Below are 26,240 nucleotides of genomic sequence, written 5' to 3'. Positions count from 1 at the left end.
AGCATAATGGGTTCTGACAGAATAAAAGCCACCTGGAAAACATTTAAACATCCTTCTTCAAGAGGTTGTTTAGCTACTTTTTCTCCCAAGGGACAACCAATCAACAATACATTATTTCAGTTTGTTAACATGTAGAATGTGTCAGGCTTTTGTTTTGTTTCATTTTCTGTTTGCTTTCATTTGTTTGCTCTGTGCTCTTCATTTGGCTTTCAAATGTAGAGTAAAAAAGGATCAGTTTCCTTGTCTAGCCTCATGTCAGCTGTAGATAAAAATGAGTTAATCTTTAATGAAACAGAAACTAAGTTATATAAAGGCAATTTCCTTCCAGGTTTTACGTGATGGCTCTTGTTCATTTTATTGTGTTCATCAACCAAATGGTTATTTATTCATATATCCACCCAGCATATATGGAACACTGATATGTGGAAGGCATTTTGACAGACTTAGATCCTCCCCACCCTGCCACCTTGTAATTATTGGAAAAGGAGGAGGAGTAAGTAAATACCACTCCCATACCAAGCACAGTTTGGGTCCTAATTTCTTTTTTGTTCTGTCTTGGTATAGTTCCTGTACTCTGGGCTGGTTAATCATTTACAAATAATATTAGTCTTCCACCATTTTCAAAGTGTTAAAGGATATAATAATTTCTGATATAATAATTTCTTTGCTTGAAAATTTTAGGGGAGTTCCCATTGTGGCACAACAGAAATGAATGCAACCCCTATCCTTGCAGATGTGGGTTTGATCCCTGGGGGTTGGGGATCCAGCATTGCCATGAGCTGTGGTATAGGTTGCATATGCAGGTCAGATCTGGCATTGCTGTGGCTGTGGCATAGGCTGGCAGCAGTGGCTGATTCAACCCCTAGCCTGGGAACTTCCAGATGCCATGGGTGTAGGCCTAAAAAAAAGGAAAGAAAGAAAGAAAAAGAAAACTTCAGGTATTATGAAATATTCTATTCTTTATAAGTTAAATACAATTTTCTTCAGCCTGATATTTTTGAGGTGTTCTCTTTTTCTGCTGTTTCTTTCCAAATTTGTTTAACCTTGAAAAAACCAGCCTTCACATCAGGCCCATCAATGCTGTAACTCCTAAGCATGTGTCAGAGATACGTTTGTTATTGCCAGCTCTTTCTCTCTCTCTCTCTCTCTCTCTCTCTCTCTGTCTCTTTTTTTTTTTTTTTTTTTTTTGCCATGCAGAAGTCCTAGGCCAGGGACTGAACCTGAGCCATAGCTGTAACTAGAGCCAAAGCAGTGAAAACACCGTATCTTTAGCACAATGAGCCACCAGGGAATTCTGCCAGCTCTCTTTCAAGCTGGAATAAGCTCTACTTCCAGAAAGACTGAGTCCTTCAAAGATGAACTTCAACATCAACTTCCTAGGAGTTCTCTGGTGGTGCAGCAGGTTGAGGATCCAACAATTGTCACTGCTGTGGCATGGTTCGATCCCTTGCTCTGGAACTTCTCGATGCCATAGGTGTAGTCAAAAAAAGGGGGGAAAAGAGTTCAACTTCCTCTGTTGGACTCCTTTTGGAATCATGGCAACCCACAATGAGATCTTTCTCCATATTCCTAGGACCCCCATTTTTTTATACCACTCATTTGATACATTAAATCCTACCTTATGTTATGAATTATTGTTTTGAAATATTATAGGCTCTTTGAGAACAAATAAAATAGCACGCATTTCTTTGTATATCTCATAGGGCTTAACAAATTATTAAGTAGTCAGATTTGCTTGAATGGGAGGAGGGTGGTCTCAGGGATGCTTCTAGTAATGACCACTGTTGAAGAATATCTATTGAGAATTTGCTCCAGCAGAAAAGAGTCCATGGGATCAACTAAAAAGCAAAAAAATCAAAATCTTGAGCTACTAAAGTTAGGCACTAAAAAGGTTAACAAAATTTCTGCAATCATTGTAGTTAAATTTTAAAGGTTTTGATTTTTGTTGTTTCTAAGAAGCTTAGAGAATTAACTGATGTCCTAATGTTACATAATACAGGTTCAGAGTAAATAGTATGTTTATTCTTCAAAGAACTTTGGAAATCTTTACTAATTAATTAACTCATTAATCACTAGCTAAACTAGCAAGCCGAAAAGAAACTGCAAAAAGAAAGGCAATTGGTTGCAGCAGTAGCAATCTAAAAATCTAACCATATTCCAGAGAGTTGACAGACGGATGGCTGTGCATTTGGTGATGCATCAGGGTTGGGATTTCACTGTCTGCTCAGTGTTTGGTATGGAGTTTATCTGACTATGATATTAGACACTGTCTTGCTGAATATTGCCTGTTCTTACAAATAGCTCACAATGCCAGTTTTTCACACACTAGATACTGGGATTTTTCATTTCATATAGCAGAATGACATACAAAGGAAAACATTCTATAGTGCCCTTTATGCTGAAGCACCAAAATGTACTTCAAGAAGCATGTAGGAGGGAGATGGGAAGAGGGAGGGGCAGAAGAGATGATTCAAAAGAGCAATTCCCAGTTTTAGTAAATGAACCAAATCCTAGAATTAGAAAGAAAATACTCAAATTGGAAGCTAAATATGTCTGACAATTTTAAATCTAGGATAACAGCAACTTATAAAATTGAGGCTTAAGACAAAAGCCAATATTCCCAGATCCCTCGACCTACATTTTGAAAAGCATTTATCCAGTTGGTTTCTAAGAATTCTGGGGTTGAAACAAACAAACAAGGAGGTGTGGGTGGGTGTAGGGCACCCTCAGGGTAATGCTTGAGCCAACTAATTTACTCACCTTCAAAGCAATTTTTAAATCAATTCAGCATTTCCTGGATAGGTTGACGTCACCCTGCTCAAATCACAGTGAAGGACTGAAGAGCTGGCTTTGTGCTCATTAAAATTCTGTATGCTCCACCATGCCGGAGCCAGTGCCTATTTTCAGGACCACCATAAAACAAAGTAATAAGTGTTCTTGTCTCTGGTGTCAAGGGAGAGCAGAGAGGAGAAACGTGGGATGAGGGCCACAGAGGGGAAAGGGAGGAAGTAAGCATGTAATCTGCTAATGTTTACCTAGTTCTAGCAATAAAATTAAGTGTCAGCCATATACAGTTAATAAAGCATCCAAAACACAGAAGTGAATTCAAGAGTACTCCAAGAATCTAATCTGAGAGAAACTGTCCAGGAAAGTAGTGACAGACAATTTAATCTGGGGAAAATGACTTTACACCAAGGAAATTGAAAACACCATTCTCAGTTCTTCTTTCATGATTTTCATTAAGTAGCTTTTCTTCTCACAACCCATTTATAAAGGAAAATACCTGTCATCCATCCTGGTACTATTTGCATAGACATAGAACTTAGGTCTTCCAAATATATATTTACACACACATACACATACACACACACACACATATATATGTGTATTTACATATATATATATAAATATATATATATTCGTGTATATAAACATGTATGTATGCACACACACAGTATATATATATAAATACATACCTGTAAACAGGACCCTCAGGTCAAGACTGCCATATAGAGGGACCCTGGATCTGAGGGTTGCCTCTGCTCTGATGCAACAAGGCGGGGTGGGTATCTAAAGCATTAAGGTTTTTTTGGTTTGTTTGTTTGTTTTGTTTGTTTGTTTTTGTTTGTTTTGCTGCAGCATGTGGAAGTACTCATGGTAGGGATGGAACCCAGGCCACAGCAGTGGCCTGAGGCACAGCAGTGACAGAACTGGATCCTTAACCCACTGAGCCACAAGGGAACGCCAGCATTAGGGTTTTATAGAGCTATGGGAGCAAAGTTGCCATCTTTTTCCAATGTAAGAGGTATCTTTTATGCAACTGTGTCATTCAGCTAGACCTGCATAAACTCTGTGGCTTGTCCTCCAGTGGAGGGAGTAAACTTTGCAAAAGGAAAGCTCTCCCATGGACAGACAGACAGACATTGCTCTCAGAACATTCTCAGAGAAATGTACACCCTGTGCTTTCTTCAGTCCCACATGATGGGTAAGAGCAGGTGTCCACTAAGAAAAATAACCTCAAGTTCAGGACAGGACCCTCATTCTGTCTTTGAACATTCCATATCAGGTATTCTTTGAACAGACAAACACAACTCCAAATATTATTAAAAATTCTAAGTGAATTTTTAATTTTTCTTTCTTTCAGCTACTTCTTTCTTCTTTCAGCCACTCTTCACAGGCACATGCTCACACACTCATGCATGCACATGTACACTCACACACACACACACACACACGTGCATACGCACAGCCCATGGGACCAGCATGTGGTAAAAAGCAAGATTTTTATTCTAAGGAGGGAAGGCTGACCTTTCAGAGTTCATCCCAACATAAATGTGCAGCCTCTTATCTCTCTAGAATGGGATTCAGTGTTCAACGGCAATGAAAAACTGCCTAAAGACTCAGCTTCCCTCTCCTGCTGGGTCAAGGAGAAAGGAAGATGGGACAGTTCTTCCAGGAGAGGTTGGCACTGTGCCCACTTGGCACAGAAAGTAACCAGCCACCTCTCTGCCCACATCCTTTATTTTCAGAGACAGTCCGGTTTCAGTTCTCTGCTAGAGGCTGAGACCTGGCCCAGAGCAGCCAGGAGAAGGGGACCTCCCATGTAGTCAGAATGTTTGGGGATGGGAAGTACACCATGAGAATTCATGCCACGGAGTCACATGAAGAAGACACCCTCAGTCCTTTTTTTCCTGGCCTAGCTCATTTCTCCCTTTGAAATGGCATGCTGGGGCCACAGCCCAGTGGGTCAGGTATGGCAGAGGTCCCTGGCACCCAAGGAACAAAAGAGGTCTCTCTCTTACACAGCAACCATTGTCAAATCTTAGCACTGCCACTTCCCATCTCTGTGACCTGGGGCAAGTCACTGAACCTCTCAGTGTTTCATCTGCCTCCTCTACAAATGGGGACAGGAACAGTCCCTCCCTCATAGGATACCTAGAAAGACTGAATGAGGCAAATTTCTAAGGGCTGAGGAAAAGTGTCTAGGACACTGTAAACACGCATGAGTGTTAGCGATGATTATCCCTCCTGACTTCCCTTTGACCTGCTCTTGGACTGGAGGGAAGAACAAAGGAGAACCAGGCTACCGAAATCATTTTCCCACCCTTGGGCCCTGGTAGTGGCAGATCGGGGGCGGGGGTGGGGGGGGGGGGGGGCGGGGGCTGACACTGCCTGCAAATCTCACCCCCACTGCCTCTGTGTTTGCTTCTCTGGAGTGAATAGAAGCAGAGCTGTTGGCTGCTTCAGCTGAAAGGCACAGACATCCTCATTACTCTGAAATAATCTAATTAAGAGAGTCTATGAAAGGAGGCATGGGCGCTGAGGAAGAACCTGGTCTGCTTACTGAATACAGGAGTTCAGGCTCTGGAAACGTTTTGAATGGAATGCTGAGCTTTATTATTAACAACATGAGGGAGAAAATAGAACCACTGAGACATTTTTCTTCATCGTGAGTTCCTACTGCCTATAAAAAAAAAAAAAAAAAAAAGAGCCCACTCCTCAGGGAGATACAGTAATGCTGGGCTGCCCATTTGCCATGTGCCATGACTGCAGGAGAACTGACCAGGGCACCAGAGATGTGTGGATCTGAAAATGCTATGAAATAGGTGTTCCTATCACTCAAACTAAAGGTTCTAGTCTAGAGAAGAGTGTACTAAGACTGGTTCTCTACCCTAAGCATGTATTTCCCAAATCAAAATTCAAAGCCTCTTATGTCACAGAAGATTTTTGTACAGCAGCTTCTGGGACTGCCCTTAGGCAGTCTTTAAGATAGCAGTTTGAATGCCAAAATACTGGCCTTTGGGACTATCAGGGAAAATGGCAGAATATTTGACTAACCTGAAAAAGTCAGGCATTCTACCATACACGTTCATTTGTCAGGGAGGTAAAAGGCAGCATTAGGAAAATATTGTTAAAATGGAAACCTACAGTTATCATTTATAAGGGTGATTCTTTTGTCCTTATCTGGATCTTCGTAGCAAAGCGAAACTAGAACTGAACGCTGAGTTTGATGGTGGCTCCCAGAGCACCAGGGGTCGTAAGTAGAATTGCCAGAGTCACAACTCGAAAGGGACAACAATCTGCATACCTAATTCTATTCTCTTTTTCATCCCAGCTCACCCAGAAGGACAGAGATGCCTTAAGCATTTGTGCTCTATTCAATAGGCCCCCAGGTTAGAAATGAGGGTGATATCCCCCTTGCCCCAACAGAGCTTTGCTTAGAAAGCCTATTCTTATGGCATAAGAATAGGTGGCTTTGGAGTTAATCTGCATTCAAACCTCATAAAACTGAGTAACCTCTCTGAGCCTCAGTTTTTGCATCAGTAAAATGGAAATAATACCCAGCACCTCAGTCACTGGAATTACTGTGGGGAGATAAATAAAGAACCTGGCTCATGCTAAGAATTCAATGCCATTATGTGTTGTTCCTGGAAAAGAAAAACAAGAAGGGGTGGCACCTATCAGCATGTCAAAATCAACTGTGTGCAATTAATAGTGTTCTAGTCCTCTCCTGGGAACTTTGAGAAGCATAAAGATATTAAGCATAATTCCTAAAATTAAGTAGCAGTTATATCTTAAAATAGAAAATACAGAAATACAATGTTTTAAAATAAGTTAAAATAGGCTGGTTTTCAATGAGACAGCCACTCCTCTCTTGATCTGGGTATAGCCACTCCTCCCTTGATCTGGGTCTGCCAGTCTATTAACAAACTAAAAATCACACCCCACGTGGAGTCTGAACTCAAGGTCCCTAAATTGTGAAGATTTCAATTGCTTGTTTTTGACTAACAAACCAACCAAAACCTAAGACAATACCACACCTATATCTGGGGCACTACCTTACTTGTTAGATTTGTAATACTAATTTTTTCTTTCTGTCTTTCTTTTCTTCCTTCCTCCCTCTCTCCCTCCTTCCTTCCTCTCTCTCTCTCTTTCTGCCTTTTTTTAGGGTCACACCCACAGTATATGGAAGTTGCCAGGGTAGGGGTCAAATTAGAGCTACAGCTGCTGGCCTACACCACAGCCATAACAAGGTGGGATCTGAGCATCTGCAACCTACGCCACAGCTCACGGCAACACCAGATCCTTGAGCCACTGAGCAAGGCCTGGGACGGAACCTGCGTCCTCATGGATACTAATTGGGTTCATTTCTGCTAAGCCACAATGAGAACTCCAGCCACAAGGGGAACTCCCTGTAATACTAATTTTAAATTGAATTTCAAAATTTAAGATGTATGCCTTAGTTGTAAAATAGTGGTTATTAGTGTTGAACTTTGCTTTCTCATTTTTCCCCCCTTTTCTACATGAAATAGGAGCTTTTTAATTTTTAAAATAAGGGATCTGAATAAGATAGACTCTAATGTCATTTCTTTTTTTAACCTTTTATTATCCTATGAATTCCTCAAATATCAAACTCCGTGTTATATTTTTATCAATTAATGAAAAGAGTTTTTGAGAAGTTGAGAGGACATATGTCTCTAAAACCAAGAGTTATTTATTTCACCTGCAAGCAGGGCTCAGTCATAATTTTGTAGAAGAGCCACAAAATAAGAGACGGTCTCTGATCTCTGTGTCATTTGCAGACAGGGGCCAATCAAGATCAAAAAGAAGCCAATGAAGGCAGCAGGAGGATTCCAGAGAGCACACAAAGACATGGGGCAGAATCATAGAAGCAGATGGTGTATAGTGCAGCTGAGGGTAAGGAAACTGCAAGGTGAAACTGTTTTCAAATATTTAAACTTCTCCCTGCTTTCCCCCCACTTCAGAGTCAAAGTATTTTCTAATCTTCACACACTGCATCCTGTCAGAAACTGTGGTAGCTTTTAATCTTCTACAGCCCAGCTTTTTCTCACCTCCTTTCACACATCCTGTGAGTTTCATACATATCACATTCAGATTACCACATGTACCATCTACCATTGTACAGGGCAATGTAAGAAAAGCAATCTAATTAATGATTACCATTTACGACAGTATAGAAACTGCTTCTCTGCACAGTCAATAGTAGCCTGACTGGTTTCTCTCTATACAATAGCTTTCATTATCCCTAAGGTTGTATCTTAAAAAAGAGAGAGAGAGAGAGTTATGATATGTTCCACTCAACCATTTGGCAGATCCCTTAAATTTAAAAATGAAAGGAGGAGTTCCTGTTGTGGCTCAATGGTAATGAACCTGACTAGTATCCATAAAGATGTGCATTTGATCCCTGGTCTTGCTCAGTGGGTTAAGGATCTGGCATTGCCATGAGCTGTAGTGTAGTTCGCAGATGCAGCTGGGATCCTGTGTTGCTGTGGCTGTGGCATATGCTGGCAACCATATCTCTCTTTCAACCCTTAGCCTGGGAGCTTCCACATGCCATGGGAGCAGCCCTAAAAAGCAAAAAAAAAAAAAAAAAAAGGAAATATTCATTTAAGAAAGCACTGTATGAGTGTGACTATTTGGAGATTCTTAGCTATCCTATATGTGGGGTATTTTTTATTGTTAATAATGTTAATAGTGTAAAAGTAAACAAGGGCAATGTAATAAGACATGTGCACGTATCAAGAGATGGTACACAGTGATGAATTCAGAGGCAGCAAAACCACTGTGCCCTGTGGTGGGCTGCAAAGGCTTCCCAGCAGGGGTGGTATTTTCCCTGGGCCTTATCAGGCATGGTTGGTGGACTTTGGACTGGTTGAGAAAAAGAGGCCAGATTCCCAAGGGAAGCAAAAGTAGGGAGAACACCCCAGAAATATCAGAGGTAGCTGCTTCCAAGGCATGTTCAGAAACCATAACTGGCTGGAGTTGAAGTTTCATGTAGAGGGGCAGGATTTGGTGATGAGAAAAGAGTGTCTTCATTTAAGACAACCTAAAGAAATCTAGGAACACTATATTTCTCTGATAACTTTTTCTCAGCCAGCCAATAAAAAATAGTTGTTAAGCTCCTATTATATACAAGGCATTGCTGGGGATGGGAAAAGGCAGAAGAACAAAAAGGAAAGATCTAATTCAGGTTCAGGAGCTAGATATAAAAACAGGAAATGTTAACAAGGCAAAACATACTAAACAAAACCAAAAAAAAGAAAAAAAGGAAGGTGAATTTGCAAATAACTACTCCATCTGCAGAGGAAACAAATTATTTTGTCTGCTAAATACCTCTTCCTTTCTTCTGAGAATAAAAGTGTCTTTCTGTACTTCTGAGTATTGTTCTCCCAACCCCCAACTAGTCTTATGGTATCCACAGGAGGTACCATTTCTTTCACACCCCTGTTCCTCTAGCCATAACTGATCAGCAAAGAGTGTGTAAGGCTCTTATCCCACTTTCTTCCAGGAACCAATTGCATCCTTGCTTGGTTTTCGATCCATTTATTCATAAAATGAGCATTCTGCTAATAAATACCCCCTTGGATAAAGCTAATTCAAATTGGATGCCTGTCACTTGCAATTCAGAGTCTTATTCAACTTCTAGCTGATGAAACTCTGCTTCGTCTTATAGTTTTCTTTCCTTCCTTCAAATGTTTAGGTTTGTATTCTTTCCTTTAAAATTCTGAATGTTTCTTATTCATATCTGTGTCACCACCAGTACCTAGGTATGTGATTTGTATTAAGCACACAGAATTCTGTGAAAAATACTAGTTGCAGTAACAAATAAACTCCCAACTCTTTAATGTTTGACAACTTACAAGTTTATTTCTCACTCCCATAAATGGGTATTCTTCAAGGTGGAGTGGATTTTCCCTGAATGATATTTCTGCAACTGGCTCCTCTCATTCTGTGTCTTCATCCCCCATGACTGTTTTTTTTTTTTCCTGTGCTGGATTCTGTATAAACAGGAGTAGAAAGCATGAGGAAGCCTCCTCATGGTTACTTCTTAACCACTTGGTACTAGAGGTGAGTACATCTCTCCTGCTCTCATTCCACTGGGAGAAGAAATCACATCGACATGAAGGCTGGGAAATTTGATCTCTAGCTGGGTAACCAGCTTCTCATGGCAGCTCTACCCTATTGAAAGGAGTCAGTCATTTGTAGCAGGAAAACCTACCCAACTCTTTATGTAATGAAAACTATAAGACTTTGCTGAAACAAATAGAAGACATGAACAAATGGAAAGATATCCTCTGTTCATGGATCAAAAGAACAAATACTGTTAAAATGTCTGAACTACCCAAAGCCATCTACAGATTCAATACAATCCCCATTAAATTACCAAAGACATTCTTCACAAAAGAATAGAAGAAACAATCCTAACATCTATGTATAACCATTAGAGACCTTGAATAGCCAAAGCAATCCTGAATTAAAAAGAACAAAGTTAGAGATATTATGTTTCCAGATTTCAAACTATACTACAAAGCCATAATAATAAACCCAGTCTGGTAGTGGCACCAAAATAGATACATTGACCAAGGCAACAGAATATAGAGCCTAGAATTACATTCCAGCATAAGCAGTTGACTAATATCTGACAAAGGTACCAAGAACCCGATGGGAAAAGGACAGTATCTTCAACAAACGGTGCTGGGAAAACTGGATAAATATATGCAGAACAATGAAATTGGACCCCAATTTCACAACACCCACAAAAACTAACTTGAAATATATAAAAGACTTAAACATAAGATCTGAAACCATAAAACTCCTAGGAAAAAACAAGGAAGAAACCCCTTAACCTTATTCTTGGCAGTGACTTTTTTGATATGATGCCAAAAGCACAAAAAACAAAAGCAAAAAATCAACACATAGAACTACATCAAATTCAAAAACTTCTTCACAGAAAAGAAACAATTAAAATGAAAAGGCAACATACAGACTAAAGAAAAATTTTTGCAAACCATATATCAGACAAAAGGTTAGTATCCAAAATACATAAATAATGCATTCAACTCAAAAAAAATATCTGATTTTAAAATGGGTAGAAAAGCTAAATAGATATTTTTCCAAAGAGGACATCAAAATGTCCAACAGGTACATGAAAAGATGCTCAATATCATTAATCATCAGAGAAATGCAAATCAAAACCACAATGAGATATATATCAACTCACACATGCTGGAATGACTATTTAATAAGAAGACAAGAGACGACAGGTGCTCTTGAGGATGTGGTGAAAAGGGAACCCTTGGTACACTGTTGGTGGAAACATAAATAAATCCAACCACTATGGAAAGTAATATGGAAGTTCCTCAAAAAATAAAAGTAGATCTACCATATGATCCAGGAATTCCACTTCTGGGCATATATACTCAAGGGATATTAAAACAGGATTTCAAAGAGATATGCGTATTCTAGTTTATTGCAGCATTATACACACTAGCCAAGAAAAAAACCTAAGTACCTATCAATGGATAAATGGATAAACAAGATTCTACGATCTCACTTATTACATAGAATCTAATAAATCAAGTTCATAAAAACAGAGTAAAATGCTGGTTACCAGGGGATTGGAGGTAGAGGGATAAAGTTAACCTTCTTTAGTCAACAAATAATAAACACTGGAGAGGGTGTACAGAAAAGGGAACCCTCCTGCACTGTTTGTGGGAATGTAAGCTGGTACAACCACTATGGAAAACAGTATGGGGGTACCTCAGAAAACTAAATATAGAACTACCATGTGACCCAGCAATCCCACTCTTGGCATATATTCAGGCAAAACTTTCCTTGAAAAAGACACATGCACCCACATGTTCATCGCAGCTCTATTCACAATAGCCAAGACATGGAAACAACCCAAATGTCCATTGACAGATGAATGGATTAAGAAGATGTGGTATATATGCACAATGGAATACTACTCAGCCATAAAAAAGAACAAAATAATGCCATTTGCAGCAACATGGATGGAACTAGAGACTCTCATACCAAGTGAAGTAAGTCAGAAAGAGAAAGACCAATACCATATGATATCACCTATATCTAGAATCTAATATACGGCACAAATGAACCTTTCCACAGAAAAACGCATGGACATGGAGAGCAGACTTGTGGTTGCCAAGGGGGAAGAGGAGGGAGTGGGATGGACTGGGAGTCTGAGGTTAATAGATGCAAATTATTGCATTTGGAGTGGATAAGCAATGAGATCTTGCTGTATAGCACAGGGAACCATGTCTAGTCACTTGTGGTGGATAATGATGGAGGATAATGTGAGAAAAAGAATTTATGTATATATGTATGACTATGTCACTTTGCTGTACAGTAGAAATTGACAGAACACTGTAAATCACCTACAATGGAAAAAATAAAAATCATATATAAAAAATAAAAATTAAAAAAATTGTAAAGAGAATATCACAATAAAGACAGTCACATGAAATATAAATTTTATTTGAGAGTACAAACTTGCAACAAGTAGTAAGCCATAGAGATCTAACGCACAATATAATGGATATAGACAATATTATATGACAACCATCAAACTTTCTAAGAGACTAAAACTTATCTCAACCATTTAAAAAAGGACAATAATTTCATGTGATAGAGGTGCTAAATATTGACACAATGGCAATCATGTTACAATATATAAATGTATCAAATTAACACACTATACACCGTTAATTTACACAATGTTATATGACAAATACAGTCAATTAAAAAGGAAAGAAAAACTAGCCATCTCTTCCACAAAGATAATCAAGTAATGATTAAATTACCTTACTATAAAAAGGCAAGAAAGAAAGGAAAGGAAAGAAGGGAGGAAGCAAGAAAAAAGAAACCCTCTAGAGCAAAATGAAGAAAATTTTCACTAAAAATCAGTGAATACTAACACTTCTCAAAGACCCAGAATTGAGCATTTTTCTTGCATTTTCACAGAAACCACATAAAAGCACAGAGCAATCTGCCAAAGAACTTAAATGACTGGAATTTCAAGGATGCAGATGTTTTCTTTAAATGGGTGTGCCTTCTATTGCATTGAATCCTACCACCTTTCTCTGAAGACAATGAAGGAAAATGTACAACCCTTGGAACAAACAGGAGACATCTCAAAGGCTTTCTGGAGAATTTCTAAATATATTTAAAAATTTTTTTTCTCCTGAAAGCCTTCTAAGCACAAGCTCCTATGACATGAAAGTTGGGTTCAATCAAGAAGTGGGGTTCTGGAGCAGGTCTTCATACTCAGGGGAAGGGAAGAGAATGGAGGACAGGAGCTTCCTGACATAAGGTCAGACCTCAGTCATGGAGGGCCCTCAGGAGCCACCCCGTGTATGAAGGCAAGTTCTCTAGCACTAAAGGTACCTTCTGAAGGTCAGGGCCATGTTTCATTTGTTTTGTGTTTCTAGTTCTGAGCCCAGTACCTGACACCTAGCAAGTATCCAATAAATATCTGGTGAATGAATAAGTGAGTGGAACTGGGATTTAGTTATTATATCTTGGATGCAAAGTAATCGTTTGACCTCAATAACAAAGATGAAAAATCTAAAACTGGGGCACAACATTGGGGCAAGACAAAGAAAAGACATTCAATGCTTTCTTTAAATACTTTTAGTTGTAGGCCAGTGTGGTCTCAGAGTCTGAAGCAAAGATGAGTCACCACAAGAGGTCAAAAGGATTTAGTTAATTAGGTGGGATGTTGAGTCAGGAAGCTGAGGAAGTTATTGCTTTTAAACTATTATACAACCTAATTGGAAAAGGTCAAGACCACTCAAAGACACAATTTATTTACTCCTAGCTTATCAATGTTACTCCAAAAAGTGGAACCAGGCTGGAGCACAACTGCATAGAAGTTCTCCACCCCTCACCTCCCTCCCCTTTGTCACCCTCCTGTAGTCAGCAAGTGCAACCCCATGTATGCAATGGCTTTATATTTTCCCCACCCACCCACCCCTTACTTCCCAGGTCTTCCTAGGACAACACTTCTTGCTTCAGACATTCCCATCCTAAAGGTTCTCTTCTTGTATCTCAGTCACTCACGCTCTGCCCTTGGCTGGTGAAAGCTGCTTAAATTTGTTAATCTGCTCATGTGTTCAGAAAGGGCATTAATGATATATTCAGGTAAAATATAGTCTTGTTTATTGGGGCCTTCTGGAGACATGGTCTTTACCTGATGGAATATCTCTAACTGTGAAAATGTTCAAGTGAAATAAGGCCACTGGGGAGGAGATCATGGGGCAGACTGAACTTAGACTGCCCTTTAAATCACACTAGGAGAGGAGCTACTCTTCCTGCCAGGTCTGGAGACACGGCTATCAAACTGTTTTAAAACATCAACTATCCTGGTTGAATCAACACTGCAAGACTTCTCATGAGAAAACCTCAGCACCAGGCCTTAAAGTAAGAAAGGTAACAGTTGCACTAGTTGATATCTTGTCAAAAGAGTAGCCTGAATCATTTCCCTCTGGACTCCCTGACTATTTCTAGTTATCTCAACTGCTTGTTATAAATTAATAGCTTAAAACAAAACAAAAGAAAAGAAAAAAACTGGGAGTTCCTGTCATGGCTCAGCGGAAACAAATCTGCCCAGTTTCCATGAGGACAGAGGTTCAATCCCTGGCCTCATTCAGTGGGTTAATGATCCGACATTGCTATGAGCTGTGGTGTAGGTCGCAGATGGAGCTCAAATTTGGCGTTGTGGCTGTAGTGTAGGTTGACGACTACAGCTCCAATTTGACCCCTAGCCTGGGAAGCTCCATATGCCATGGGTGTAGCCATTAAAAAAAACAAAACAAAACAAAACAGTGGCCTGTGATGTTCCCTATATATTCATTTGAAAAAAAATTCATCTAGATAATTTAAAGAGCAAAACTGTACTTCTCTAAGATTGTAACTGTGATCAAGCCACAGCAGCCTCCAAAGTTACTTGTAATCAAAGGAGGACATCCTGCCACAATCCCACAAACAGTTTGAACATAGTTATGTCTCAAAAGAACTAAAAATTACCTGGCTGTAAATTTAATAAAAGGTAAGTGTTGGCAACTATTATGTAAGCCCATGAACTTTACCCATTTTTCATTTCCTATTTTCACTACTGTTACTTTAAATCTTTTCAGAAACAATATAAGTGAAAATAAGTGAATTCAAAGAAGTATAAATACACATATATCTATGTATATATACATATACACATATATTCATACATATGTCATGACTATTACTAGAAACATTCCCAAAGGAAACTGCCTTTTAAATGTCTCCTCTTCAAAATAACAAAGTAGGTTATAGTCTTTGTTGCAAATTATAATAGTTTCACATATTTAGCAGATGACTCTATGGAAACTCATCCAAATATACTTTCTCTCTTGAAAACTGAACAATGATAACAACATAAAAAAAGACCCTAGCACTGATAAGGAATATCCTTAAGCCAAGTTCATGCATTTTGCAAAGGAAAATAAATGGAGTCACTCTGAAGCCTATGTGAAAGAGCTAACTGAAATATTCAGGGTTCACCTTATGGTAGCTGATTAAACTTGCTTACTTATCTGGTACCCCATAAAACCCATAGATCAGCCTTAGCAAAAGATGGCATGAAATTAGACATATAATGGACTATATTTATGAAGCAGAGCCAGGGAAACCAGTGCAAATAATCAGAGATGACGAAGGGGAAATCAAAAGAGAAATCGAACAGACAGAAACCATTCTTTATAAGCTCTGACACCTGAGGATATCACTCTGCAACCCTACAGTTTCCAAATAATACAGTGATGGTGCTGAGTCATAAAGAAAAGGTTAGTTCACATCCAATAGTCTCCATTTATCAAAAGAGGGAATTAGGAGTTTCCGAGGAGGCATTGTGGATTAAGAAACCCACTGCAGCAGCTTATGGCTCAGGTTGCTGCAGAGGTGCAGGTTCAATCCCTGGCCCAGCATAGTGGGTTGACGGATCTGGTGTTGCCAGAGCTGCGGCAGCATGCGCAGCTGTGGCCTGGATTTAATCCCTGGCCCTGGAATTTCCATAAGCCACATTTTCAGAGAGTTTTGATATATCAAATGTATCTTTAAAAAAATCTAAACATTGAAAGAACTTGATTCCTCAATGTTAACCAACATATGAAGTGTCTGTGTCAGCCAAGCAAGTTCAAGAATTGAAAATAAGAGAGGAAGAAACTTGTCTTGAAAGGCTAGGTCTATTATTTGTAATCCACCTTTGTTACTTTAAAGTACTTAGACAATTTTTTAATTTTATAATTTGAATAAATATTATATAACATGTTTTTATAATAGAATACTAAAAATTGAAGAATAATGCTTCCAAAAAGCTTCAAGATACTTCTCTCAGTCATTTTTTCAAGTGTACCAGGAACACTTCTTGGTTTATGGGATAGAGCAGCAAAAAGTTTTAATTTATTCAAACAACATCCCCCTGCCCTCATATGATTTTGCTTTTGCTAAGGGTTTATGTAAAAAAATCTTTTGCTTGTCCTTCAAACTCATGTAGATTCTAAATCAACTCTGTTTATATACAGTAGCAATTGTGCCAAGCAGAGTCCTAGCCTCAGGAAATATCCAGATCAGCCTAAATCTGTCTATGATCACCAGGGCTCAGAGCCTAGCCCTGAGGAAACAGGTGAAAACAGTCACTGCAGTAGAAAAAGTGCTATGTTACAGCTAAAAACACAGTGCTTATTATGAGGGCAATAGCAAAAGGAGCAAGCAGGGTTTCATGTGTGTATATATGAATATATGTATGTATGAATGGAGATAGATAATGTGTTTTTGATTTCAGGGACATTTAAATAATACTGATGCTCTCCTTCATGAAAATAAACACATGTCATAGTAATTTGGGATTACAGTATTTACCAACAGGTAAACCAGGAGTGGAAACCAGGTTCTGCCACTTATTAATTCTATAGCCTTGAAGAGTTCACTTGACCTCTCTGAGCCTGTTTTCTCCTGTAAAATAAAGGTCCAGGGTTATCAAAGCCTTTCATATAGGAGAATAAAAAACAATTATGTTTCTTTATTATTGATATACGAATGTTCTTTAAGATAGTCTATGCTCACCACACATTCAGAATATTGTTTTTCATCTTAAAATTTGGTTTAAAATGTTGTGTTCAAGAAGGTAACAAGGAAAGGGTTGTGCCCTTCAAACACACAGGTATGCATGCCCAAAAAGAACAATCAATCAATCAGCCAGGGGTAAGAGATTTAGCTTTTTTGGAAGCTCTCCTGAGTACCTAGATATTTTTAGTTTATTTTTAAAATGGAAAACAGACACACACTCTAAAAGGCACAAAATAAACACCCAGAAATATTTTGCTTCAATTTTACATGGGTTATTTTTACAGATCTGTCTTGCTGTGTGGATTCCATTGAGAATGAAACTAATCTGTGCTACTGCTTCCATGGAAACCTGTTTCTTTGTGATTGGCTGAGCAGTATCCATGAGCTTCAACAATATCCCATGAAGTACAAGTACTGTTAATATTTAACAGACGCAGTAAAACCTACCAACCTCATGGCATTTATTATGCAACTCACTATTAATAAAGAGATTCAGATTCATCCTAACATTTTCTCACCCTCTAAATATCCTTGTGAGGTTTTATCCCTTGCTAAAACCTGACCTACAGAGAAAAAAGGGATGGAAAGGGGGAGGGGAAGATAGGAATTAGATAGAAGGGGCATAAAACCTTGAAGCATTATAAGATAAAACCTTATTGCACTTATAATTGCAATTGCCACTATTTCCTCTGTTTTATTTCAAGACAAAACTGGTTTAAAAAGAGAAAAATGATATGCCCAAAAGGAATGTTTTTCCAATTTACATTTATCATGATTGAGAAAGAAAGTATCATGTCACCTAAGATAATGCATGTAACTACGAGCATGCTGGTGTGATTAATCAAGCAAGATGAGACAAATGACACAAATTAAATGGTCCAAAGGAGACAAAGTATATTTACCAGTGTCCCTGGGAAACTGAGTTTTTTAAAACATATATTATGTGAAACTCCCAGTGTGCCTTCAACTAAGAAAAGCATTCAAAAAATTCAAAAAAAAAATCCCAATTTTCAAAAGAATTAAACTTCCAGGTAATCTCCACCGCCCCCCCCCAAAACCTCTACACTGCCAAGATATTTGAGAATTCCTCCAGTATTTTTAAAGTTTTATTTACACCATAGCATGAGGGGTCAAGAAAAGCAACCAGGAATTTTAGTGTTTCCATATATTATTGTTTCACTTAAGATATTCTTATTTGAGTGTCTTGAGATTGAGTTTCTCACCTCATGAAAGAGGACATGATTTGAAAGCCTGAACATATAATGTTTTGGTTAAAAATGTTTAACATGATAAAGGAAAAATTACTATATTTTGAGTTTATACATAAATGACTACAGAGATGTGTCAATTTTGTATATAAATCCAATGAAAATGTTAGGAAGTGCTACTGGGCAAAAATCACTGAAATAGATCTAAAACTGACATTTGCTGATAGCCCAGAAAGATGGCTGCCCATGTGCTTCCTGTAAATCTTTTTTTTTTTCTTTTTGGTCTTTTTAGGGCCACACCCATGGCAAATGGAAGTTCCCAGGCTAGGGGTTGAATCAGAGCTGCAGCTGCTTACCTGCACCACAGCCACAGCAATGCCAGATCCAAGCTGCATCTGTGACCTACACCAAAGCTCACGGCAATGCGGGATCCTTAAACCACTGAGTGAGGCCAGGAATTGAACCCATGTCCTCATGCATACTAGTTGGGTTCATCACCACTGAGCCATGATGGGAACTCCTTTTTTGTTTGTTTAATTTTTTTTTTTTTTTGCTTTCGATAAAGCTTTAAACTGATATAAAGTTGAATAATAGGTTTAAAATTGTATATAACAGTATATCAGCTTTGAAAAATTAATGTAAATTTATAGAAGATTTTAAAAATCATATATAAACATGAACCATACTTATCACTGGGGGGTTATAGTTTATTTAGTGGGTTTTTTTTATATTTTACTTTATACCTTAGTCTTGCCACATTTTTCACACGAAATATGTTATTTAAAAAAGAAAAATTATTTTTTGAGAGAAACTATCAGTACTCTTTTTAATCTTTCTTTGTAAAGAGCAAAAGATGATTAATGTTAAGGTTTACTTAAATATATAAAGAGCTTTATACGTTTTAAAGTATTGTGCATCCATTATCTCATTCCAGGCACATAATATCCTGGGAGGAAGATATTACAGAGCTGAGTTTCACTTACAGATAAAGGAAATGAAGACCAAAGATCAGCCAACTTTGCAGGATGGCATGGGACATAAGAGTCAGAGCTTGGAGAACATATCTGATACCATGGTGTCCCTGTCTCCGAACACTTAGGTTAAATATGAGATATGTTACATTGATGGTTTTCACATCTTTTTAAACTAAATTATAATTTCATTTTCACATCTTAATTTTTTCATATTCTGTTTCTGCATGTAATATACTGCTACATGCAGATCAAGCAGATGTTTAATGAACATTTTTAAATTAATTTACAATCCTTTCCTCTTTGTATTTTTTTAAAACTCATTTATCTATGTAGCTATACATATTTGCTAAAGAATCGACAGCATTTCAATCAATTTTTTCTTTAAACTATTTCCCAAAGTTTGAAACTCTGGGGTTTTAAATACATGTATACATTCCTGGCCATCTATGGAGTTTTAGGGGAAAGAATATAAGGATAATGTGAATATGCACTAAGCAGTTGATAAAGAGCAATGCCTAGAAAAGGTCAAGAGACATTGGATCATGCCCACTCCCCAGGCCCAGTGGTAAGTGGAGAGAGGAAGAGAAGGAGGTTACTCAGACCAGCCATTTTCCTGTCCAGTCCCAGAGTGAGACCAGCAGTCAGGACAAATGGAGTTCCAAGGGATAGTCCCAAGACATATGACAAAGAAGGGGAAAATGAAGAGACAAACATCCCAAGATACCAGGACCAAGAGGATACTAAAGTTTCAAAGTTCCTTTCCTGGGCTGTTCCTTTGTTGCAAGGGATCTGCATCAGCAGAGTCACAGCAAATATAAATAAGCAAACTAGAAAAAGGTGCTTCCTCCCAGCAGACACAATCTTGACCAAAGCATGCACCATGGCAAGTGGACTAGGGTTTGGATTATAACCCCACTTGTTGCCTGAACAAAGATTCGTACAGTAAACAACCTGCAGTTCTGTATTTGCAGACCTATGCATAAACTGGAAACATAATCAAGTCAGGTCAGCTTCTAAATGGAAGATATTTTTGACTCCTTGCCAACAAAGCATCCTTTGTTTAATAGATATTCAAATACACATATCTAATATGTAACCAGGACAAAGAGATGATTTGTAGAATCCAAAGTCAAATGAATTCCCAGTTAAAAGGAAAATGAATACCCATTTCACAGATTACTGTGATGATGAACAAGATAATACATGTCAAGCACAAAGCACAATGCCTAGCATGAATCATTCAGTAAAATATTGGTTCTTTGCCATTTTCCCTAAAACTATTTAGATAAAGCTGCTATTACAGTGGTATTTTTTTTTAATCTAGCTCTTACTTGCCATAAACCACAAAGCCTTCACATTTCCCCACATAAGAACAAACTTTTGTCCCTCCCTCACCATCATCCTCTATATCAACTACATGTGAGAGTAGCAGACAGCATGCCATAGACACTGAACCCATCTGGAAGAACAGCATATTACTTTTGTATGATATGTTAGTACAAAACTCAAAACCATTTACATTTTATAATAAAACTAAAATTTGGCCCATGTTTGCAAAAACATTTTCAGCATTTGCTATAGGCCAGTTATTTTCATTAATCCATGGATTTGAACCCATCTCGAGAGTCACACAAAAGTCAGGCAAATATCCCAAGTGTTGTTTTGAACACTGGCCTTAAAAAAAAAAAAAAAAAAAAAAAAAGAGCAGAAGTTGATGCACAAGACTGTGCAGGAAAAATGTGCACAGTCATATCTTTAAAGGCACTTGGATCACAGTCCTTTTCTGCAGTTCTTCTCTCTCTTTCAAATGAACTCCATAGACAGATTAGCTGTTTCTAAATGTTTACCATGGTTTCTGGGGTAGCCATGAGCTCTCTCCTTCCATACAGATTTTTAATTAAAAAATTATAAATGTGTAGCCATATCTTGATCAAATTAAAAGGCAGTGGTAAGAAGACAGCCTGCTCTCTTAGTACTCCCTATCCTGGTGTTGATTTCCAGGCTGTCATGATGTGATGCTGTTTCCAAAATAGTCTTTATCCCCCCCTCTAAGGCTGCAGCCCTCTAAGAAGTCTGAACCCCAGAATCTCAGAAGTAAACAGTGACCTCTAAAGTATTTGTTTACATTCTATTAAAATGTCATGTAGCCACATTTTTCTGACCTGATATAGCTTTAAGCCAAGGAAAATTTCCAGAGGATGAAATTCACAGCAATGATAAAACATGTGGCATCTTAATAAATGGGAAATTGTACAGACCAGAGAACGTCGACCATCAAGGCAAGTTTGAAAATAATAGAAATATTATACAGAGCACAGGTCAAATATCAGAATCAAGCAACTCAAATCAGAATGAAAATATCTACAAAGCAACAGAGAGTACAATTATTTTTAAACTAGGGAAACAGGAATAGATTCTTTTAAGAACAGGCAGGGGAGGGAAAGATGACAGAAACCAAGAGCTTAAGTTCTCTTTGGGTTCCTCTGAGTTGTAAAAGCTCCCTAGCCAATCATAACAGGTGAGACCAGATCTTCCAGGGTACCAAGCAGAGAGGAAAACAGGACCCCAGCTTTGCCTCTGTCCTTCAACTTTCACCCAACATTGTACCCTCCCTCCATCTGGTTGACTTGTAGTACCATGAAGAACACACGTGTCTCTTTCCAAATAACTCCAAATCTGAATCTCATTTTCACTGGCACCCACATGTAAATTAGAGGTTACTAGAACATCTTCTATCTTCTCTCACAGCACTGAAATTTATATCACCACCCCCCAAAAAGGACCTTGGTCCTACATAGTCCTTGATATTGACCTTTCTTCTTGGAATGAATAAGAGGAAAAATCAGAGCACTCTCTAGAGATGGGAGTTTGTGCAATCAAAGTATTGCTGGGAATACAGTAGAAAACAAAAGAATGCACTTACTTCATTCAGCCTTAGGGTTAAAGAAGGCTTCTTGGAAGTGGGGCCATTTGAGCTATTTACATTCCATGCGAACCACAAAGCCTGCCTTTTAGAAGTACTTTGCTCTTGGACTTAAAGAGGAGAGCAATGAGAAAGATGACTTCATACTTTCCCCTATGAAAAAAAAGGAAGAAAAAAAAAACAGTAACAACAAAATTATCACAGACATCAAAGAGTTTCCTGGTGACATAACCCTTAACTATGTATGCTAGTAGCTTACTCAACAGTTCAAGAATATGGAAAAAAAAATTAAGACATCAAATATGGCAGGAAACACAGATTAAGAATTTAGCTATGTTTGTAGATTTACTGTGAAAGAAAGGGAGATTCTTTTCCTACCTCCATCTCAAGGGGAGAGTGAGGATTTGTAATCTAGATGTTACCCCAAGGAAGAGAACTTAAGTTTAGGCTCCCAAAGTAAACAGCTGGATTGTTCAAGGCAGGAAAAGCACAGAAGTTTCTAAAAAATAATAATAATAATAATAAAGACTGTCTGGGTGGACCTAATGCCCATGCAATGTGGAACTGCTAATAACAGGAAGTCTAGGCTTGATTTAGGAGGGATCAAAGATACAGTAGCCAAGCTGGACGTGTACCCTGTGCCACCAAATCCATGTGCTTCAAAGAGCAATTTCAGCAGTCAGAGCAGAGGCTCTTCCTAGAATTTTCTGGAAGGTATAAGACCCCCAATTTCCTTGAATGACCAAAGGAAGTTGCAGAACAAAAATAGATGCGATTAAACTCTTAACAATCTTGCAAAAACAGGGGTTAGCAGGGAACAGAGCCAGATTTATCTGAACACAAAGAAATATAACACTTCCTGCTCCCAGAGTTGAGGAGCCAATTCATACTTTTTAGTTTGACCCAAGTTCTAAAACAAAATCAACCTTTTAAAAAACAAAACCAAGGTCTTTGTAAACTAACACAGTGAAACTCCATAGGCTGCAGAGTACCCACATTTATAACAGACACAGAAAGTTACTGGAAAACCAGCTGAGCTTGATAAGTACACCCAATTTCTAACCTTCCCAGAGCTAGAAGAATGTCTGTCTCAAGCACTTTCAATTACTGGCCTGAGGTGACCCAAGGACTTCTTCCCACTAATAACCATTTGAAAAAGAGGGGGAAAAAAATCCATATGCTGAAATTCCCTCCTTGGCCAATCAACCACTGAACCAGACAAATAAGAACCAAGCAGCTAATGTTTAAACAGAACTAATGTTACATGACAAGGTTAAAACTCATGTTTTCTTTTGTATTGTTTTTCACAGAATATACTAACAATGTCTAAAGGTAATAAGAATTCTATAGAGACGTTTCACTTTTCCAGATAGCAGGCATTCATTGGTTCTTGAATGTTTCATACAAGACAGAATTTCTGGCTTATTGTGGTTGAGAGAAAGAAAAATATTTTAAATCAAAACAGAGGGGGTATTGCAAAATGAATTTCAGTGAAATGAGAGCAAGCAAGCACATCTAAGTAGGTTTTGTTATGACATAGCATTCAAGGGATAGGAAAAATATATATAAAGCAAGTAAGCATCCAGTTGTTAAATCTAGAATTCTCAGCTGCCCTGTCCTGTAGTCAATTTGCCAAATGTCTTTTTTCTTCTCTAATCCTATTTTTAAATATCTTATAACTTGAACCTAATTGATCACTTAGTCACATCGGCCTGAACTCATTAGGCCAATTAAATTAGAAGGTATGTGGTACAGAATAAGGCTTTCACAGAGCCATTGGCTGCTGGGCTTCTAAACATTCCGCTACATAGTCTCATTTCATGGGCTGTGATCCTGCAGGAAAGGTTTGATTTTTCGAAGAGGACACACTGCTACTCAGAAGGACTTCTCAGGACACTGTGGGGGGGAAAAAAGTAGTAAAAACCAGAACAATCTGACAAAAATAGGATGCCTTGTCACCCAAATCCTGAGGCAACTCACACATATGGTGCCATATTTTAAACATGAAGAAATACATGCTGTCTTTATAGCCTGGTGCTGTTAGGATAGCAACTCCCAGAGAGCATGTTTTCCTGGTAAATGTCTGGACAGAAGCATTGTGCTAAGGAAGACTCCTGGATTCCCTGGCAAGGTAGCACACAGGCAGAGGTGTACAGTTCTTCAGGGCAGGACAGGCAACTGAGATCCTGCTATGTGCTCAAAGCACAGGGTACCCTGATGAGGGATTGAACCTGCCTGTAGGATGGGGGCCTTTCCTTAACTGGTCCACAGAGGAGCCACATTTCTGCAATTTGTCTGGAGGGGATATATTTCCTTATCTGCAAAAAGGTACCACATATGCTAATAGCTTGGGAACTAGGTAATAAGTAGGTTGTATAGTGATTTATAGTCCAAAAACATGACAATAATGAGACTAGAGGAACTGTCACTTCTAGGAAATCTCTTGAATTCATTTAGCTCCTAAAGAGTCTCAGCCCCACCCATCTGCAACTCTGGGATATTGAAGCTTTTGGAAAAAGCCAACCAGAGATTTGATGCCAGCCTGGGTTTCCTTCAGGAGAGGATAGGAGTGTAGAGAAGAGGAGGAAGGAACTGGCATGTTTTGTGTCTAAACTTCAGCATCTTTGAGGGCAGGGACTGTATCATATTCACTATTGTATTCTCAGCAGCATGCACTCAACATATCTGTGTGGAAGGGATGTATTCAAATCCATTTTTTTCTTTCATCTTGTTTGTGTTGCTTGAGATGATTATACCTATCCTTTTCTCTTATATATATATCCACAAAATTCAATCCTATGTTAACCTGGAAAATAGGCATCTTTGTGAACATTTTTCAAAATATATTAAAGGATCACAGGACCTTAAAGTTAAACATGTCTTAGTCTAATCCACTATGAGGCAGCAAGGGTCTAGAGAGTTTAAGTGACTTGTAGTTGGTTTCCTAACCAGTTAGAGGCAAAGCCAAACTAGAGCTCAGAAGAAGAAATTCCCAAACCCAAAGTCTTTCTCCAATGCTCTGTGACCAAGAGAGCAGAAACATGTACCTCAAACATTAGAGTTGTCTCTATGTTAGACACTGTTAGCTTCTCATGTGCCGAGAAGGTCTTACACCCTGACTATGGCCCCTTTGCAAGTCTCATTCCAATTTTCCTAGTGCTGCCTTTATATGTCCCTGTACTCTAACACACACTGCTAGACTCAAAAGTGAGCAATCAGATAAAAGTCTCATAATATTTACATAAATGGACCCCAAAGAAAAGATTAACTACAAACCTGTCACTTTCAAACTTTTGTGAAATACACCATGGAATTTTTTCTTTTAATGATAACGTCAACACTACAGAGTAGGTAAAAAGTGTCATACACTATCCTTAAACCCTGGAAGGGCTAGATCAGAGCAGAAATAAACTGAGAAACCTTCATGGAGTCATAGAAGAGTGGTCTGGCTTGCAAACATCATGCATCAGAGACATTGAGGAGACCCACTATAAGCCAGCCAGGATGAAACAAGAGTAATTCTTCTCTCATAAAAAGCATGCCAGTGACTGCCATTTGAACAAAGCATAAACTGTTCCTAAAGAACATTGGGTTCAAGTCAACCAGGGAACAACATTTAAAAGGTATTCTGTCTAGGGAGTAGGTACAGATTTTCTGACCTCCATTTCTAATAACCGGAATATAGCACATGTCTAGTAACTCAGTAGAGAAGAATGTGTTAAGGCCATTATAGTAGATGGAGGATTTTAGTCAAATAATAAGTTAACCCTTCCTTGGGCAAAGAAACCAACTGGTTGAAATGTGGTGGGAAAGTAAAAATTAAAAATCTCTATCATATAGGGTCATGCAGGAATTTCTGGCTCAAGATGAACTTGAAAAACATAATAAAGAAAAATCTATAATGAGCAACAGATTTATAAGCTCAAAATGTCCATTTGCCCTCCAAAAGACTTCTGGAAATAGATTTTCTTTATATTTTGGACAACATGATGTTCTATCATATGTTTCTAGAACATTCAAACTGGGCTAACCAGCTACAAAGGAAACAATAATTTTATCATACCTTTTGTTTCTATTCATTATGTTCTCAACTGAGAATATTTAATGCCTGGTATTGATCATCATTTCATACTTATTAAGTGTCAGTATTCAAGATGCTACACACAAGACATGATGAAAACTAAATTAGCAAAAGTGTAACCAAGGGTGGGC

At 38.3% G+C, this 26,240-nt stretch overlaps 1 long non-coding RNA gene across 2 annotated transcripts in view; it reads right to left on the bottom strand.

Moving 5' to 3' along the window:
• LOC125130885 (uncharacterized) overlaps positions 1-26,240 on the bottom strand; it is a 544,324-nt gene that overhangs the window by 228,073 nt on the left and 290,011 nt on the right. Inside the window, exon 2 of one of the 2 annotated variants that reach the window (XR_007135820.1) lies at positions 22,029-22,181. The exons of the other annotated variant lie outside the window; for it this stretch is intronic. This is a non-coding gene — a long non-coding RNA (uncharacterized LOC125130885). The remainder of the gene's footprint in view (positions 1-22,028; positions 22,182-26,240) is intronic. 2 annotated transcript variants of the gene reach the window in all.

Source organism: Phacochoerus africanus, chromosome 1, assembly GCF_016906955.1.
Source record: "Phacochoerus africanus isolate WHEZ1 chromosome 1, ROS_Pafr_v1, whole genome shotgun sequence".
Taxonomy (NCBI): Eukaryota; Metazoa; Chordata; class Mammalia; order Artiodactyla; family Suidae; genus Phacochoerus; species Phacochoerus africanus.
The sequence above is the reverse complement of the archived record's forward strand: the minus strand, read 5'-3'. Positions and strand labels throughout refer to the sequence as shown.